The 20940-nt window shown below is 38.8% G+C and overlaps 1 protein-coding gene across 1 annotated transcript in view; it reads left to right on the top strand.

Moving 5' to 3' along the window:
* Positions 1-1934: 1934 nt before the first annotated feature.
* The window catches only part of Sult1c3 (sulfotransferase family 1C member 3), a 45467-nt gene continuing 26461 nt past the window's right edge, over positions 1935-20940 (top strand). Inside the window, 1 exon segment of the mRNA NM_031732.2 lies at positions 1935-2024. The gene's annotated coding sequence lies outside the window, so the exon portion shown is untranslated.

The raw sequence follows: 20940 nt of genomic DNA, 5'->3' as shown, positions 1-20940 counted from the left end.
AAATGTGAATGCTTCACTCCTTCTTTAAATGAGGAAAAAGAATACCCTTGGCAGGGAAGGGAGAGGCAAAGATTAAAACAGAGACTGAAGGAACACCCATTCAGAGCCTGCCCCACATGTGGCTCATACATATACAGCCAACCAATTAGACAAGATGGATGAAGCAAAGAAGTGCAGACCGACAGGAGCCGGATGTAGATCGCTCCTGAGAGACACAGCCAGAATACAGCAAATACAGAGGCGAATGCCAGCAGCAAACCACTGAACTGAGAATAGGTCCCCTGTTGAAGGAATCAGAGAAAGAACTGGAAGAGCTTGAAGGGGCTCGAGACCCCAAAAGTACAACAATGCCAAGCAACCAGAGCTTCCAGGGACTAAGCCACTACCTAAAGACTATACATGGACTGACCCTGGACTCTGACCCCATAGGTAGCAATGAATATCCTAGTAAGAGCACCAGTGGAAGGGGAAGCCCTGGGTCCTGCTAAGACTGAACCCCCAGTGAACTAGTCTATGGGAGGAGGGCGGCAATGGGGGGAGGGTTGGGAGGGGGACACCCATAAGGAAGGGGAGGGGGGAGGGGGATGTTTGCCCGGGAAAGGGAATAACACTCGAAATGTATATAAGAAATACTCAAGTTAATAAAAAAAAAAGAAAAGAAAAAAAAAAAAAAAAAAACACAGGACCTCCAATGGCACTGCCTGCAATAATCTGCCTGCAACTACACCGAAGGAACTGGTGTTCATGGTGTTCCAAGGTGTGCACATGCGTGTCTCACTAAAATGATAGCCCATGATCTCATCCTCATGATTTTAGTTGTATTATATTTTTTGAAGTTACGAATCATTGAGGGATATCTCTCAAGGTGATTGACAGGGCACTTTAGATTAACTCTTCTAAAAAGGGGGAGTGGTATGTCTGTAATTTTATAATTTTTCAAATACAATTCTTGCTCCCTCCCAAAAAATAAGTAATAGTTTATTCTCTAGTAAAATGGCCCTGGAACACAGATTCAGGCTATCCTGAGTTACATGTTCCCATGAAGTAGAGTTTAATAAAAGTTTTATATGACAGAAAAAGACAAAGTTGTAAATCAATGTATTTTTCTAAAATGTCAATGGAAATTTTAGTTAGATGTTACACAGAGAGAGGAAACCTATGCTGTAGAACTGAGATGCTGACGGATGGCATTCTGAGCAATTTGGTTCATGGAAGTTTTGTTACATTAATACATCTTAAAGGGTTTTACTTATTACTCACAGGATATAAGGTATACCACACAGGTGGGCAAGGAATGCCTATTTACCAGGCCCAATAACCTGCAACATTCCAACCTCACCATCATCAATGAAGTCCTAAGCAGTTAATTAGCCTTGCAGAAAATTTAATAGAAGGTGTGTCTTCTAAATGTCATGACACAAGACAACGCAGATACAAAACATTTGATTAAAAAAAGCTAATGTAGTACTGAAGAGCCCTGCTATCTCTACAGGCTTTCCCATCATTCCTTTCATTCAGTATTTTAAATTTGTGGAGGACGCTTCCCTGCTTCTTTCAAAGTAGTTCAAGCTCTAAGAGGACAATTGTGATATTTTCCTTTCTTAAAGTTAGCATTTTACCAGGACAAGAAGGAAAAGCCCAAAGCTAATTAGTTCGTTTTCACAGCCTTCATGCCTGCTAATAATCTGCCTAACAAAGAAGCAGAACTCTGACTCCAAGGGCCTGTGAGGCGCTCGGGGAGCCTGGTGGTATTCATATAATGGCAGGCATCCTCTTATTTCCTTGTTACCTCTGCCTCACTCTGCACAACTGGTGCCTGAGTAGCCTGATCTATGGCCCGCCCTTGGGGGAGGAGAGAACAGGATTAAAGTAAAAACTGCCCTTTGGGCTCCCCTGCAAGTGGCATGCATCTGGCAGAATTCAAAAGGTATCCTGAAAGAACAGTCTAAAGACAGTGAAGTCATCAACATTCAACAAGCAGGGAGCAAGGGCCAAGGTATAGAAAGACTCTCACCTGAAATCCTGTAAGTATTACTGTTTTCCTCGGTTACCCTTGAGGGCAGACAGCAAGGTCTGGAAGAGGGGAAAGGGTAGTCACTCTTTGTAGCAGAGAAGAGAGTGCTACATTTGCAGTGATAAAGCAGAAATGTCTTGTTATGCCTCTGTCCCCAAATTTCCAAAGTTCTGGGTTCCATTGATCTTATTGTTAGATTTAAAAGTAAGACTTCCCTGAAGGATTTGCAGAACTCCTCATCAAGAACTGTCAAGTAACTTTGTCCCTGAAGGAAGACACCAAGTTTAAATGAATCTGCCGTAAAGCAGGACCAAGATTTCCTCAGTGGATGGATGATACTGGCACAAGTTCTATCCACTGTATGTCTGAGGAGCTACCATGGGCTAGCTGTTCTGAAAAAAACAAAAACAAAAACAAAAACAAAAACAAAGTTGGGAAGTCCATGGGCTGACTGCAGAGTCCAAGGAACCACAGCCTTCTGTGTTTCCTTCTCCTGAGGAAAGGGGTAGCTCCTTTTTTCTTTTCTCAGGAGGAACTCAGGCCTTTACTTCAGACCTTGGCATTTGACTGCCTGGGTTCAGAAGAGAGTTTTCACAGCTTTCCCAAGAGTGCTGTGAGTATAGATACCTAGGGGCGTCTCAGGATACTGAAGCCTTGAGAGGTTATGGCATTCCAAGAACAGAAGAGAAACTAAAAAGTTTTCTTGCAGAAGTACCAGGACCTCAGGCTCCCTAAGAGCATCCTCCTTCAAGTCAGAGACAGGTTGATTACAGAAAGCACCCTCAGGTGCTAGGGGCACAAAGGAATTCTCTCATGGAGACAGGATTTAATTGCCTGACACAGTTCATGGGTCTTCCTGTGACCTGACAGCCTTGGAGCTGAACACAGCCCCTCTCTGGGATTTGATACTGAAAGTGAAGAGAACAGTTCCTGATATCCTTAAAATCACCCCCACTGGGCCACTGTAAAGAGGCCTTTTGGTTTTTCCCTGGCATGGGAACACAGAGAAGAGAACAATGACATAGATGGCTTGGACCCAGCCATCTGCAGGAGTTCCTGAAGTGAGAGCCCTCAGAGTTCCTCCAGCTCCACTGTGGATCTGGAGATCCTGAAACTTTCAAGGTACTCAAGGATAAAACCCTCAGCCTCCAAGAGCACAAGGGAGCTGGCTCTGTGCCATTGTTATTTTCCCACAGAGACTTCACATGCCAGGCTGTCTGTAATAATCAATGCAGAGTAAGCAGGACTAGGCAGGAATCAAACTATTACTCAAGGCAGAAAAGGTCATGGGTGGATATTTGAGGAGAGTCACTTAACCACCGTAGCAGGAAGCAGGCTTCCATTATATACCATCATTGCACTAGCATTGCCAAGTTCTTCAGACACAGTTCTTCCAGCCAAAAGGCAGAAACAAGTTTAATCATAGAATTCAGTAGTAAAGTTTACTTCAGTATCCCTGTTTTTATATGTCATTGTTTTTTTACTAAACTGAATGTGTTCACATTCACTATCAATTTAAGAGTTTATTTCTCTAAGAAACTAAGATTTGTTTTCTGTCTTAGTATAAAAACCTGAAAAGAAAACTAAAATCCTTAACACATATATCCTAAATGGTCCTTCTTGCCCATTTTCAAAATAGAGAAATTTTACTTAAGCCACAAATAAGAGATTAAGGAAATTCCAGTTCGGGGAAGGGATGAAAGAAAAAGGGACTTCCAGTTCAGGTAACAAAGCCGACCTTGAAAAGCCTGCAAAAACAAACATTAGGAAACTGGATAGGTGCGGCAAACAACCTGTTTGCCCAGAACTGGGTGAAAAAGGCAAAGGACATTTCAGGGTCGCTAGAAAGGCGAACACAGCTGTGAGTATAGCAGGCTGAACAGCTGTCCCATGGGGACATGGCTAGAATGCCAACTGGAGCTACATTTGTAACATTTTTAAATTATAACACAATTACATCATTTCTCCCTTCTCTTTCCTCCCTCTAATCCTTCCCATGCCCTCTTTATTTTAGTTGTTACACACACACACACACACACACACACACACACACACACACACACACACTCCTAAATGTATAAAAACAATCAGCCCAGTTACTTGTATAATGTTACTTGTTGACCACTTGTATTGAAAAATCTACTTGGAAATGAGAGTCTTTTTCTAGGGAAGACAATTTCTCCCTAGTTTTCTCCTTCTCTTAGTTTTCTTTACTACAGAATTTTAATGCATAAATATCAGCACCAAAATTCCTTGCAGCATTGGGAACTGGAAATAAATGACCTAGTTCAAATGTGGCTTCTTCAAAGGACCCTGGAGAAAGTGGTCCCCTTGGAATTGGAGATATGGCTCTGTGGTTAAGAGCTTTACAACCATCTGTAACTTCAGCCCCAGAGCATTCAGTACCCTCTTCTGGCCTTCTCAATCACTGAGTCAGCATATGGTGTACAGATATGCATAAGCTGATACCATTAAGTAATTTTTAAGTGGTCCCATATGAGCAAAAATGGAGACTCAGATGTAGATAAACAAGTATCTTCTCAGTTCAGTTAGGCAAGAACCAATGCAACAGAGCAAGCCATGAAGCTCGTCTGTCCCAGCAACCTCAAAGACAGCAGTCATCACAAAAGCAAACTGCAAGTTAGCAATATCCTGAATCTGTATCTCATGTCCTGAGCTTCTCTGAAGAGATAAGCCTTCAACAAAGCTGTAGTGTTAGCTCATATGGAAATGAACTTGCTATCTTAAACACTACTCACTAGGGAAAGGAAAGCTACTTGTCCTAAGACTTCCTAAAAGAGCCCAAGTAGTGGTGAATGCCTATAATCTCAGATTTTAGGAGGCTGAGTCCTAAGACATAAAACAGAGGGAATGCATGTTTGAGGAGATAGCTATATCAGACTCCTGTCAGCATGCACTTCTTGGCATCAGCAATACTGCACTTCTGAGAGTCCTGCTGTCTCCCCAGAGGATCTGGGTACAGAAAGCTGTGGGACCACCTCAGCTCTGGGCGCAGGCATAAACCAGAAGGATCCTGTCCTGGGATTCTCTGTCCTGAGGGCTCCAGGAAAGTCCTTTGGAGAAGAAGCGGCGGTCTTCTGTTTCAGATGTGTCAGCAATCCTGGCGACTGGCTTTCAGCTCTGGTGCACAGAGTCTGGAAGGATCTTGTCCCTTACTGCTCCTAGGTTACTGTGTCCAGAGGACTCCAGGCAGTTTCCTCTTGGTCCAGGAATGTGAGCAGAAGTGGTGGTCTCCCCTGAGCTTTCAGGATTGTCCGAACTTCTGAGAGCCCATCTCTTTCTCCCATGGGATTTGGGTAGAGAGAGCTGTGAGACCAAGTCAGCTTCCTTGAGATTGTAATATAATTACAATCTCTCCTACTTCCAACTTTCCTACTGTTACTAATGTAAGGTTAAGGTCTCATGGATTTTTCCCTGATCCAGTAGTTTGGGCAATAATGTTGGTGAAACTTTTCGATATTAATAGATTTATGCTAATGTATTCTGATATTAGTAGAAGACACAATCTCATAGCAAAGGCACTGATCCTCAGATCTTACAATCTTTCTGCCCTGTCTTCTGAATTATTCTCAGAGCCTTAAGTATGGTAGTATTTTGCAGATGTATTAATCAGAATGAGATTCTACATCTCAGCATCTTTATTGGCTATTGTTTTCTGTATTTCTGTCTTTTACCTGAGAAGTTGATGAGAAGTGAAGATTAAACTTATCTGTGGGTATAAAAACTTGCTTCAAGTTCTAATATGTGTCAAATTTGTAGAAAGTTCCATGGGCTCTAAGACTGTGGTGTATTCTTTAGTGTTTGAATAGAATATTCTGAAGATATGTTAGGTCTATTTGATTTATAATTTCTTTTAACTCAAAATTTCAATTAAGTTTTGTTCAGATGATTTGTCTGTTGGTCAGAGTGAGTAATTGAAATCACACACTATAACAGTGTTGGGATAATGGTTGGTATATATAATCTCTCTTCTCTCTCTCTCTCTCTATATATATATATATGTATATATATATATATATAATGTATATAGTCCCTGTGTGTATTTATTACTTTTCTCTTGCTGTGATAAAATACCATGAACAAGACCACTTAAAGAATGAAGTGCTTGTTTGGGCTTATGGTTTAAGAGGGATAAGAGTCAGGGTTGGAGATTTGGCTCAGTGGTAGAATGCTTGCCTAGCAAGTGCAAGGCCCTGGGTTCGGTCGCCAGCTCCGGAAAAAAAAAGGGGGAGAAAAAAAAAACAAAAAGAGGGATAAGAGTCTTCTCAACATCCTGAAAAACCAGCATGAATAGTAAAGTAGAACATCAAACTGAGGGCTCCCTCTTGGACCATAATCCAAAAGCTAGAGAGAGCAAACTGGAAGTAGGGAGAAATCTTAAGCTCTCAAAACCCACCTCAGTGAATACTTCTTCTGACAAAACTGCACGTACGAAACTGTTTCACCAGCTGAAGACTAAGTATTCAAATCCCCAGACTATGAGGCTAGGCCCTTTCTCACTCAAATCAACATACTACTTAGTGAATTTGTGTTTGGAGTTATGTAATTAGGGAGGATTGTTCCTTTAATGAGTGTGAATTAACATTACTTATCTCATTAGAGCAATTTTGCATTGCTGTCTGTTTTGTCAGACACTAAAGAAGTTTTGTTCATCAGTTCCATTTGGTTCATATAGCTTTCTCTAGTCTTTAAGTGTGTATCAATAGGCATGAGGTATGTTTCTTGGAGGCATCGAAAAGATGATTCCTACTTTCTAACCCAGTCAAATCATTGTCTTTTTATTGAAGAATTGAAAACATTAATATTAAGGGTTATGTGGAACAATAAATTCCTGTCATTGTGCTTTAGAATAATTTATTTCCTCTGATTTTATGGCTATGTTTATCCTTCTCTTCCAGTATCCTTTGTAGATATGAATTGGTAGCCATAAATTTCTTTAATTTGTTTTTATCATGAGCTGTTTTTGATCCTTTAATTTTAATACAGTTTTGCTGGGTATAGCAGTCTGAGTATCACTGTTGGTCTTGGAATACATCTTTCTATGCCCTTTCAGCTTTAAAGTTTTTTGTACAATAATCAAATAGCACTCTGAAGAGCCTTCATAATAATCAAGTAGTATACTGATGAGCTTTCATTTATAAGTGATTTGATCTTTTTCTCCTAAAACCTTTAATATTCTTTCCTTAGGTTGTCTTTATAATGTTTTAACTATAATATGTCCAAGGGAATTTATATATATATATATGCATATATATATATATATATATATATATATATATATATATATATATATAAAATCTAATTGTAGTTTTGTAGGCCTACTATATTCTGGGTAGGTATCACTTTCTTCTGGTTTGGAGAATTTTCCTTCTATGGTTTTATTGAAATTCTTCACTATAGCTTTACTAATGCTATTAGTCATCTATTTCTATGCTTATAAATCTTGAAGTTTTTCAATATTGTGCCTGAGTTCTCCAGTGGGAGAACTGATGTTTCTGATTTTATTTTTTCTAAATTTACCACTTATGTTTTCTGAGTTATCCAATTCTTCTACCTTGCCTTTCAGCCCGATTTTTTCTATTTTTACATGTTCCACTCTGTTGGTAATGTTTACCATTGGGAATTTTGTTTGGATTATTCAGTTCTTCATTTTTAGTTTAATTTTAGTTTGAGTTTTCTCCAGGAATTATACTTTCTATTTTTTTATAATTCTATTTTTATTTCTTGAATTGACTTCCTTATTTGTATATCTTTTTATTATTTATCTTATTTGGGTTGTTTCAACATGATTATAATCATTCTTTTGAATTCTTTTCTGGAGATTCTTCAGTGCAAATTTCATTAAATGTTGTTATTAAGTGACTAATGATTTGTAAATGAGGCTTATTGGCTTGGATTATCATGTTGTTTCTGTTCCTGCAGTGGGAAACACACATCTGCAGCTAGTTTACTGGTTTGTCTTTTGTTCCCCTTCATCGGCAGTTTTTATTTTAAAAAATTTAAGTGCTCTCTTTTTCTTTCCAGGGTGGCATTTACATGTTCATTGGAGGACTAAGTCATAGTAGGTTTGTGATGTCATAATTCTCTGTGAGACTTAGATTTACGGTGGTATGCTCTACCTCAAGTTCTCTTCAGAGGCTTGCTATTTTTCTATGTCAGTTAGGGCCTGTCTGGTTCTCACACTTTCTCTGTGATTTTTTAAACTCTATACACATCTACGGGCCTAACTCAGATCTGGTCTCCACCCTGAGTCTCCAGCTTTCAAGAAAATCATTGGGCATTATGGAACTCCAAAGCAAGAGTAGGCTCTGTCCTCTTTCACTGAAACCATTGGGAAATATAGAATTTTCTATATACATGTGTTCTTAATTCAGAATCAAATTCCTCTGTAGTCTCTTTTAATCATCACAAGACTATTCTATATTTTCATTATTTAATGATAAATAATGTTGATGCTTTTGAAGGATTCAAGTTAGTTATCTCATATTATTTTCCATGCTCTCATGTGTGTAAGTGTGTCTTCATGTATGATATTCAAGTTAAATATTATCACTAAAATATTTCTTAGGCCATGATATTTACATGTGATTGTGCTGTAGTAGACAATATGTCAAAGTTACTGATTCTAATTCGGATTACATGGTATTACAGAGTATCTGGCCAAATCTCTTCTCTGTGTGGGACATTTCCTTTTAGAAATCTGAATTATATGAATATCCTATTTTAGTCAACTTTTTACTCCTGATTATTTGGAGGTATTCTATTTATTATAGTTGTAAAAAGCATACTTGATAAAGTTTATTCTTAATAGTAAAAGAAATAAGAGCCAGAAAACATGGAATGACAGAAGATGAAGATAAAAGTCTATGCCTAGAAAATACTGAGTAAAGATTATATATGTACATTTTTTATCAGACAAACTAATCTTTAAAGGAAAAGGATCAAGACCCAGTGTGGTGGCTAATGCCTATAATCACAACCCTTGGAAAGCTGAGATCAAGGCCAGCCTGGGCTATATAGTAAATAATAGGCCAGCTCTAGGGTACAGAAAAAAAAAACCCTGTATCTTAGTCACATTTTTACTGCTATATTAAGACATCATTACCCAAGCCAACCTACAAAAGAGTTTATTTAATCTTATGATTGCAGAGTGCTAGGTTACAATGGCAGAGCAAAGGCATGGTGAATAACAGCTGGAACAGCAGCTGAGAGCTCATATCTTGATCAACCAACAGTACTCAGAGAGTACACTGAAATAGGCACAAATCTTTGAAACCTCAAAGCCTACCCTCAGTAATATACCTCCTACAACAAGGCCATAACTCCTAATCCTTCTCAAACAGTGCCACCACCTTGAGATTAAGAATTCATACACATGAACACCACAGGAGCCATTCTTATTTAAACAGTCACATCCTACTCCCTCGTACCCATCAGGAGTCATAATATAAATATCATACCATATTTATAATATAACATATTATAATATAAAATTCATTTAGTCCTAGTTTAAAAGTCCTCATAGTCTTTCAGTCTTAATACTGTTTAATAGTCCAACACTAAAAATCACTTATAAGACTCAAAACAATATAATTTTAATCTCTTATAAAATAAAAAAGTAAATTATATACTTCCAATACATGATGGCATAGAATTTCTGTACAGGAAAAATGGGAACAGGGTGAGATTCTGCAATAAAGGAAGGCCACAACCCAGCACGACAAATTCTAAATCCTGTAGCTCCATATCTGGTACATGTGTCAGGTCCCAAAGAAACCCAGGACAAGTCTCACTCAGTACTTATGGCTCCTATCAGCGTTTTTCACTTTCCCTACCCTAACTCTCTCCATTGCAGAGACTCGGCTTTTCTCCCCACACCTTCTCTGATTCCTATATAACATCAGTCATCTTAGTTATGTTGTCTCCTGGTCTCTGGGTTCAGAGACACCTTTTTGTTTTGTGAAATATAAAAAAGCAACTTACACTGGTGCTGGCTATGCTCTAGTAACATGGCTTCCCCACCTCCGGGGGGAGAGGGGATGACCTCTCAACTTGCCATTCTCTTGGTGAGTATCCTGCTCATATTCCCAGCCATCTGCCCCCTTTGGTTAGCTGTCACAAATCCCTATAACCCAGTAAAATCAAAAGTATAGAGGCTTATTATTTATCAATCAGATTTATATCAGTCAATTCTCAACCCACAAAACATCCACACAATGAACTCAGAGCCAATTGATATGATATAAGCTGCCCACCACATTGGACAAATTGTCCTGTATTAGTCCATCCCTTCTATGGTATTCATAGCTATCTGGCTATTTAAAGCCACATCGATCTGGTTCCTCCTCTTCCTCCATCTTTCTTCCTTCTTCCTGTGTGTCCCTATATATCCCATCTCTAAAACACTCAGCCCACCTTTATTCACTGCCCAATCACAGGCTCTAGCCTTTTCTTGTGCCTGCCCTCACCTGCATACAGACAGAAATCCACACATTTTCTGTTGTTGCTTCTTTAGGAGAAAGTTTTTTAGGTCTTTTCCTTTCAAAAGTTGGAAGCATCATTAGGTAAAGTCATTTCCTGAGGGTATCCCTCTGTTTACTCCATTTTAAATCAGACCTTTTGAGTGTAGCCTCAAGAAAACTCTTAAAACAATGGCAGAAGCCAGATACGTTGCATGTATACTGATCTATCAGAGGAATACTTCTGTCTTAGGGTTTTCATTGGTTTGGAAACAAACCATGACCAAGACAACTCTTATAAAGAAAACATTTAATTGGGGACAGCCTACAATTTCAGAGGTTCAGTAGATTATCATCATGACAGAAAGCATGGCAGAATCCTGCTAGAGAAGAAGCTGGTAGTTCTACATCTTGATCTGTAGGCAGCCTGGAAGAAGACTATATTCCAGCAACTAGGAGGAGGAGAACACAAATCCTCCAACAAGGCCATACCTTCTAATAGCGCCATCCCCTGTGTCATGCATATTCAAACCAGCACAATTCACTCCTTGGCTTATTCAAACACATGGGAGCCATACCTAGCCACAGCATAATGCAAAAATACATTTAGTCCAACTTCCAAAGTCCCTATAGTCTATAATATTGTCAGCAATGTTAAAAGTTCAAAGTATCCTCTGAGATTCATGCAATCTCTTAACTGTAATAATATCCTGTAAAATCAAAAGCAAAAGGCAAATCACATACTTCCAACATCATAAGATATACATTACCATTCCAAAATGTGATAGTGAGGAAATATTGGATCAAAGCAAGACAGGGAAACAGCAGGACAACTCTAAACTCTGCACCTCCATGTCAGACACCAATGCAGTCTTCAGATCTATAACTCCTTTCATCTTTGTTGATTGCAACAACTTCTTTCTCTTGGGCTGGTTCCACTCCCAGTTAGTTTTCCTCAGCTCGTGGATCTAGCATCTCTAACATCTTGGGTATCCAAAGCAACTTCACCCTTACAGCTTCTTGTTCCAATGTCTGGGATCCACACATTATCTTCTGGTCTCCTCTAAGGAGCTTGGGTCACTTCCCTGGCTCTGCCCTCTGTAGCACTCTAAGCTCCGGTTAACTCTATTCCATTGTGGCTGCTGTTCTTAGTGGTCATCCCATAGTACTACTAGAATGTCCAATATGTGGGGGTCTCCCATAGCAATGATGCCTCACCAATACCCTTTCCTAGGCTCTGTTCATGGAGCCAAGGCTCAACTTCTTTACATAACCCATGACCCCTTCAGTCCTAGGCCATCTACTGCAACTGAGGATGGCTGTCTCTGAACTCTCACAGAGAGAGACAAGCCTCAACTGCTCTCCATGACCCCCTGATGTCTTCAAAACCAGTTTCACCTGAATGATTCCTACACATTACCATGCCCAGCTGTAACACAAAGTATAACTTTGTTTATCTCTGGAGCATAGCTTCTTTGTTGTCTCAGAAAACACTTCCCAGAAGATTTCACTCAATGACACTGGTCTTTTGTTAATGATTGCTAGTTTCTTGGCCCTGGCTTATTAGCATTGTTGTCCCAGTAATCTATCTACTCTTAATTTTAAATCTAGGGCACCAAAGCTGCTGAGTTCTGCTGCTTGCTGGGTCCAGAATATTCTGCCTTTGTTCTATTACACTGTCACCAGCTTGTTTTCTAGTTCCTTCAAGTCTAACCTTGGCAGTCCTGGAATTTACTTGCAGACTGACCTTGAACTCTGCATTACTCTGTCTCCTTCATCCTGGCATTAAAGGCATGTACTACCACACCTAAGTTTTTCTCTACCAGGAAATTGCTTTGTACCAGGCTGGCCTTTAACCCATACAGTTTGCTTCCTTTTCCTAAGATTATATGGGTGTTCTGCCATGCTGGGGCCTAAGCTTCTCATGGCCACTATCCCTCAAGATCTGAATAAAAAGCTTGTGTCATTCAGTCTCAAGTTCGGGTCATGTTTGTGCTCTAAGTTTCTGAGTTGTAATTATTTTCAGATTAAAACCTCAAATGAAAACAATAACCAAGTAATAATAACGCCTAGATAAAACTACCCCTTGTACAACTAAAAAAGCATAAACAATAAGCATGGCATTGGTGTGGTCTTGACACTAAGTTGCCACTCACTTAATCTATATATCTCCTTGAATATAGGATTTATATCTATTCTAATTCCAGGTGCCCCTTCATTCTTTTTTATTTCTTTGTAAAGGTATGTTTTTATTGGATATTTTTTATTTACATTTCAAATATTATTCCCTTCCCAGGTTTTCTGTCCATAAACCCCTATCCCATCCCCCTCCCACTACTTCTGTGAGTGTGTTCCCCCTCCCCAACCACACATGGCTTCCCATTTCCCTGCCCTGGCATTTCCCTACACTGGGCGGACCAGCCTTGGCAGGACCAAGGACTTTTCCTCCCATGGTATCAACAAGGCCATCCTCTGCTATATACTTAGCTGGATCCATGGAACTGTCCAGGTATACTTTTGGGGTAGTGATTTAGTCCCTGGGAGCTCTAGTTGATTGGTATTTTTCTTCTTATGGGGTGCAAAGCCCTTCAGCTTCTTCAATCCTTTCTCTAACTCCTCCAAAGAAGGAGTTCAATGATTTGCTGCTAGCATTCGCCTCTGTATTTGTCATGCTCTGGCTAAGACTCTCAGGAGAGAGCTTTCTCAGACTCCTGTCAGCATGCACTACTTGGCCTCAGCAATATTGTCTGGGCTTGATGACTGTATGTATATGGACTGGATCAGCATGTGGGGCAGGCACTGAATGAGCATTACTTCTGTTGCTGATCCAAACTTTGTATCCATATCTCCTACTATGAGGAGATATGTTCCCCCTTTTATGAAGGACTGAAACATTTGGTCATCAATCTTCTTGAGCTTCATGTGGTCTATACATTGTATCTTGGGTAATTCCAGCTTTGGGCTAACATCCACTTTGGGCTAATATACCATGTGTATTCTTTTGGGACTATGTTACTTCACTCAGGATGATATTTTCTAGTTCCATATATTTGCCTATGAACTTCATGAAGTCATTGTTTTGTTTTTAAAGATTTTTTAAAATTTATTATATATAAGTACATTGTAGCTGTCTTCAGACACACCAGAAGAGGGCATCGGATCTCATTACAGTTGGTTGTGGGCCACCATGTAGTTGCTGAGATTTGAACTCAAGACCTCTGGAAGAGTAGTCAGTGCTCTTAATCACTGAGCCATCTCTCCAGCCCCAAAGTCATTGTTTTTGATAGCTGAGTAGTACTCCATTGTGTAGATATACCACATTTTCTGTATCCATTCCCCTGTTGAAGGGCATCTGTGTCCTTTCCAGCTTCTGGCTATCATAAATAAGGCTGCTATGAAAAGAGTGGAGCAGGTGTCCTTATGTTGGAGCATCTTTTGGGTATATGCCCAGTATAGCTGGGTCCTCAGGTAGTACTATATCCAATTTTCTGAGGAATCTCCAAACTGATTTCCAGACTGGTTGTACCAGCTTGCAATCCCACCAACAATGGAGGAGTGTTCCTCTTTCTCCACATTTTCACCAGCATCTGTTGTCACCTGAAGTTTTGATCTTAGCCATTCTGACTGATGTAAGGTAGAATTTCAGGGTGGTTTTGATTTGCATTTCCCTGTTGACTAAGGATGTTGAACATTCCTTTAAGCACTTCAGAGCCATTCGATATTCCTCAGCTGAAAATTCATTGCTTAGCTCTGTACCCCATTTTTTTGGCATTGATCACTATTTTCTTTTTTATTTTATTTTATTTTATTTTATTTTTTAACTTGAGTATTTCTTATTTACATTTCGAGTGTTATTCCCTTTCCCGGTTTCCGGGCCTACATCCCCCTAATCCCTCCCTTCCCTTCTTTATGGGTGTTCCCCTCCCCATCCTCCCCCCATTGCCTCCCTCCCCCCAACAATCACGTTCAGTCTTAGCAGGACCCAGGGCTTCCCCTTACACTGATGATCTTACTAGGATATTCAATGCTTCTGTACCCCATTTTTAATAGGGTTGTTTGACACTCTGGAGCCTGACTTATTCAGTTCTTTGTCTATATTGGATATTAACCCTCTCTATTGGATGTAGGATTGATAAAGATCTTTTCCCAATCTCTTGGTTGCTCTTTAGTCCTAATGTCAGTGTCCTTTGCCTTACAGAAGCTTTACAATTTTATGAGGTCCCATTTGTTAATTTTTTTTTTATCTTAAAGCATAAGCCATTGGTGTTCTGTTCAGGAAATTTCCCCCAGTGCTCATGTGTTTGAGGATCTTCCCCACTTTTTCTTTTATTAGTTTGAGTTTATTTGATTTTGTGTGGAGGACTTTGATCCACTTGGACTTGAACTTTTTACAGGACCATAAGAATGGGTCAATTGCATATTTCTACATGCTGACCTCCAGTTGAACCAGTACCACTTGTTGAAAATGTTATCCTTTTTTCTGTATGGTTTTAGCTCCTTTGCCAAAGATCAAGTGACCATAGGTGTGTATTCAATACTGGGTCTTCAATTCTAGTCCATTAATCTACCAGACTATCTCTGTACCAAAACCATACAGTTTTTATCACTATTACTCTGTAATACTGCTTGAAGTCAGGGATAGTGATTCCCCTAGAAGTTCTTATATTGTTGAGGATAGTTTTTGCTATCCTGGGTTTTTTCTTATTCCAAATGAATTTGCAAATGGCTCTTTCTAACTCTACGAAGAAGTGAGTTGGAATTTTGATGGGGATTGCATTAAGTCTGTAGATTGTTTTTGGCAAAACGGCCATTTTTACTATATGAACCCTGCCAATCTGTAAGCTTGGGAGATCTTTCCATCTCTGAGAATTTCTTCAATTTCTTTCTTCAGAGACTTGAAGTTCTTGTCATACAGATGTTTCACATACTTGGTTAGAGTCACACTGAGGTATTTTATGTTATGTATGACTATTGTGAAGGGTGTTAGTTTCCTAATTTCTTTCTCAGCCTGATTCCTTTGAGTAGAGGAAGGCTACTGATTTGTTTGAGTTAGTTTAATGCCCAGCCATTTTGCTGAAGACGTTTATCAGACTTAGTACTTCTCTGGTGGAACTTTTGGGGTCACATAAGTATACTATGATATCAGCTGCAAATAGTGTTATTTTGAATTCTTCTTGTACAATTTGTATCCCTTTGACCTCCTTTTGTTGTTTGATTGCTCTAACTATGACTTCGAGTACTATATTTAATAAGTAGGGAGAGAGTGGGCAGCCTTTCCAGTGTCTGATTTTAGTGGGATTGCTTCAAATCTCTCCCCATTTAGTTTGAGTCTGGCATTTGTTTATGTAGTAGATTACGTTGATGGATTTCTATATATTGAACCATCCTTGCATTCCTGGAATGATGCCTACTTGTTCATGATGGATGATCATTTTGCTGTGTTCTTAGATTCAGTTTGTGAGAATTTTATTGGTTGTTTTTTTTGCATAGATATTCATAAGGGAAATTGGTGTGAAGTTCCCTTTCTTTGTTAGTTCTTTTTATGGTTTAGGTATCAGGGTAATTGTGGCTACATAGAAAGAATTGGGCAGTGCTCCTTCTGTTTCTATTTTGTGAAATAGTTTGGACAGTATTGGTAATAGGTCTTCTATGAGGGTATGGGAGAATTCTGCACTAAACCAATCTTGTCCTGTTGGGAGACATTTAATAACTGTTTTTATTTCTTTAGGAGTTATGGGGTTGTTTAGATGGTTTATTTGTTCCTGATTTAATTTTTTTTTACCTGGTATCTGTCTAGAAAATTGTCCATTTCATCCAGAGTTTCCATTTGGTTGAATATAGGCTTTTGTAGTAGGATCTGATGACTTTTTGAATCCTCAGATTCTGTTGCTTTGTCTCCCTTTTCATTTCAGATTTTGTTAATTTTAATACACTCTCTATGTTTAGTATAGCTATGGGTTTATCTTGTTGATTCTCTTATAGAACCAGTTCCTGGCTTTGTTGATTCTTTGTACAGTTCTTTTTGTCTTTACTTGGTGGATTTCAGGCCTGGGTCTCATTATTTCCTGCTCTCTACTCCTCTTAGGTGTATTTGCTTCTTTTTGTTCTAGAGCTTTTAGGTGTGTAGTCAAGTTGCTAATGTATATGCTTTCCAATTTCTTTTTGCAGGCACTCAGAGCTATGAGCTTTCCTGTTAGCACTGCTTTCATTCTGTCCAATAATTTGGGTATGTGGTCCCATCATTTTTCTTAAATTCTAAAAAGTCTTTAATTTCTTTCTTTATTTCTTCCTTGACCAAATTATCATTGATTAGAGCATTGTTCAACTTTCACGTGTATGTGGGCTTTCTGTCATGTTTGTTGTTATTGAAGACCAGCTTTTGTCCATGGTGATCTGATAGGAGGCATGGTATTATTTCCAACTTTTTCTATCTATTGAGGCCTATTTTACAATCAATTATATGGTCAGTTTTGGAGAAGGTACCATAGGTGCTGAGAAGAAGGTATATTCTTTTGTTTTATGATGGAATGTTCTGTAAATATCTCTTAAATCCATTTGCTTCTCAACTTCTGTTAGTATCTCTGTTTCTCTATTTAGTTTCTGTTTCCATGATCTGTCCATTTATGACAGTGGGGTGTTAAAATCTCCCACTATTATTATGTGAGGCTCAGTGTGTGTTTTGAGTTTCAGTAAGGTTTATTTCATGATTGTAGGTGCCCTTGCATTTGGAGCATAGATATTCAGGATTGAGAATTCATCTTGGTGGATTTTTCCTTTGATGAATATGAAGTGTCCTTTCTTATCTTTCTTTTTGGTTGATAGTCAATTTTATTTAATATCAGAATGGCTATTCCAGCTCGTTTCTTGGGACCACTTGCTTGGAAAGTTGTTTTCCAGCCTTTTACTCTCAGGTAGTGTTTGTCTTTGTCACTTAAGTGGGTTTCCTTTATGTAGCAAAATGCTGGGTCCTCTTTACTTCTCCAGTCTGTTAGTCTGTGTCTTTTTATTGGGGAACTGAGTCCATTGATGTTAAGACATATTAAGGAATATTGACTCTTGTTTCCTGTTACTTTTGTTTTTAGAGGTAGAATTATGTTTGTGTGGCTTTCATCTTTGGGGTTTGTTGCAAGAAGATTATGTTCTTGCTTTTTCCAGGGTGCAGTTTTCCTTCTTCTGTTGGTGTTTTCTATCTATTATCCTCTGCAAGGCTGGATTTGTAAAAAGATGTAGTGTAAATTTGGTTTTGTCATGGAATATCTTGGTTTCTCCATCTATGTTAATTGAGAGTTTTGCTGGATATAGTAGCCTGGGCTGGCATTTGTGTTCTCTTAGGGTCTATACGACCTATGCCCAGGCTCTTCTGGCTTTTATAATCTCTGGTGAGAGTCTGGTGTAATTCTGACAGGTCTGCCTTTATATGTTACTTGACCATTTTGCCTTGCTGCTTTTAATATTCTTTCTTTGTTTTTTTTTTTGCATTTGATGTTTTGACTATTATGTGACAGGAGGAATTTCTTCTCTGGCCCAATCTATTTGGAGTTCTGTATGATTCTTGTATGTTTATGGGCATCTCTTTCTTTAGGTTAGGGAAGTTTTCTTCTAGAATTTTGTTGAAGGTATTTACTCGTCCTTTGAGTTGGGAGTCTTCACTCTTTTCTATACCTATTATCCTTAGGTTTGATCTTTTTATTATGTCCTGGATTTCCTTGATGTTTTGTGTTAGTTCTTTGTGCATTTTGCATTTTGATTGATGGTTTGTGTCAATGTTTTCTATGGTATCTTCTGCCCCTGACATTCTCTCTTCTATCTCTTGTATTCTGTTGGTGATGCTTGCATCTATGACTCCTGATCTTTTCCCTAGGTTTCCTATCTCCAGTGTTGTTTTCCTTTGTGATTTTTTTATTGTTTCCATTTCCAATTTTAAATGGATGGTTTTGTTCAATTCCTTCACTTGTTTGGTTGTGTTTTCTCGTAATTCTTTACGGGATTTTTGTGTTTCCTCTTTAAGGGCTTCTATTTGTTTACCTGTGTTGTCCTGTATTTCTTTTAGGGAGTTATTTATGTCCTTCTTAAAGTCCTCTATCATCATCGTGAGATGTGATTTTTAAATCCAAATCTTGCTCTTCCAGTGTGTTTGGATATCCAGTATTTGCTTTGGAGGAAGAACTGGGCTCTGATGATGCCAAGTAGTCTTGGTGTTTGCTGCTTAGGTTCCTGTGCTCGCCTCTCACCATCAGGTTGTCTCTGGTGTTAGCTGGTCTTGCTGTCTCTGAGAGTGGCTTGACCCTCCTGTTAGCCTATGTGTCAGTACTTCTGTAGACCTGTTTTATACCAGCCAGATCTGGATACTCTGTCCTTTGGGACCAGGTCAGCTCCAGTCACAGGCAGAAACAGGATCCTGTCCAAGATTTCTCCTGGGTTTGTGTGTCCTGAGGGCTCCAGGCAGGTTGCTCATAGCAGAAGAGTTGGTCTTACCTCTGCTCTCAAGTGTGTCAACACTCTTGGTGACTGGCTTTCAGCTCTGGTTCAAGGCAGAGACTGGGAGGATCCTCTCCCTGACTGTTCTAGGTTCTTGTGTCCAGAGGGCTCCATGGGGATTCCTCTTGGGCCAAGCATGTGAGCAGAAGTGGTGGTTTCCCCTGAGTTCTAAGGATTGTATGCACTTCTGAGAGTCCAGCTCTCTCCTCAATGGGATTTGGGTAGAGAGAGCTATGGGATCAGGACAGCTCTGGGCACAGTCAGAAACCACCCCCCTTCATTCTTTGATCCTTATATTTTATTATTTTCTTTCCTAAGCTTGTTATGCTGATGCCTCTAGAACTATCCTTCCACAATTTAAATTACTCTTAGCCTCAGTGTCTTCCACATTTCTACTTGGATGGTCCATTAAGACTCACTAAAGCATTGCCCTGCTTCCCAAATCCAAAGTTCCAAAATCTAAATTCCTCCAAGCATGTTCATGCCTATCATAGCAATACTCCAGTCCCTGGTACCAACTCCTGATTTTATTAAAGTTTCCATTGCTATGAAAAGACCCCACTAAGGCAACTCTCATAAAGAATGAGGATTGCTTACTGTTTCTACAGCTATCTGGCAATGCGGTTAAGTTAGTAGTGTCTGATCTCTTCATTTTTCTTTTAACAAAGTTACTTAGTGCTGTGAACCTGTCTATTAAAACACCTCTATGTCCTCTGGGTATGTTGGGTATTCATTTTTCATTCAATTCTAGAGAGTTTTTAATTGCTTTCTTTATTTCTGTCATGACCTAATTTTTATGCAGTAGAGAGTTGAGCAGTTTCCATAAGTTTCTAAGATTTCTGTTGCTTTTGTTGATATCCAACTTGAATCTGTGGTAATCAAATGTGATGCAGTATATTATTTAAGTTTTTGTGTATCTTGTGACTTGCTTTCTGTCAAATTATGTGGTCAACTTTGGAAAAAGTCCGAAGAGGTACTATGGAGGCACAAAACTTTTGTGTTTGTGTGAAATGCTCTGTAAATATCTGTTATATCCATTTGGCTTATAATGTCATTTAGCTCCATCATTTCTGTTTAACTTTTATCTGAATGACCTGTTCATTGGCAAGAGTGGGATATTGAAGTCTCACTGTGTGAGGATAACTATGCTATTTAAGCTGTAGTGGTATTTTTTTTTACAAAATTGAGTGCCCTTGTGTTTGGGGTATAGATGCTTGAAATGAAATTTCATCTTTCTGGATTTTTTTTTTTTTGATGACTACGTTTTCATCTGAGGAGGGTTTTTGTTGATGTTTCTGTTTGTTTATGTGTTTTCTTGTTTGTTTGTGTTATCAATTATTTGCATGTCTATACCTTCTTGCTTGTTAGGTCCATCTGCTTGGAATATCTTTTTCCAACATTTTACCCTAAGGTGATATCTATAGTTGATGTTATAGTTCTTGGATGTAGCAGAAAAATGGATCTCGTTTTTGCATCCATTCTGTTAGTGTGTGTTTTTATTGGCAAATTAATCACAGTGATAATGAAATATATCAAATACCAGTGATTGTTGCTTCTTGTTATTTTATTGTTCTAGTTTTGTGTGTGTGTGTGTGTGTGTGTGTTTGTGTGTGTGCATGCGTGAGTACATATGTGTTTGCGTGTATTTGTATTCAACTTTTTTTAAGCTGATGTTTTCCTTCTAAAACCTTCTATAGGACTGGAATTTTAAATATAAATTTCTTAAATTTATCATGGATGTCTTTTTTTGTCTTTAATGATTGAAAGTTTTGCTGAGTGTAATAACCTGGGCTGGCATCTGTGGTCTCTCAGGGTCTACAACATATCTGCCCAAGCTCTTTTGTCTTTAAAAGGTTCTGTTGAGAAGTCAGATGTAATTCTAATAGATCTGACTTTTATGTTACTTGACCTTTTTCCCTTGAGGTTTTTAATATTCTTTCTTTCTTCTGCTCATTTAGTGTTTCAATT

This window comes from Rattus norvegicus, chromosome 9 (genome assembly GCF_021556685.1).
Source record: "Rattus norvegicus strain SHRSP/BbbUtx chromosome 9, alternate assembly SHRSP_T2T, whole genome shotgun sequence".
Classification (NCBI taxonomy): domain Eukaryota; kingdom Metazoa; phylum Chordata; class Mammalia; order Rodentia; family Muridae; genus Rattus; species Rattus norvegicus.
Note: the sequence above shows the minus strand (reverse complement) of the source record. Positions and strands in the feature narration are given on the sequence as shown.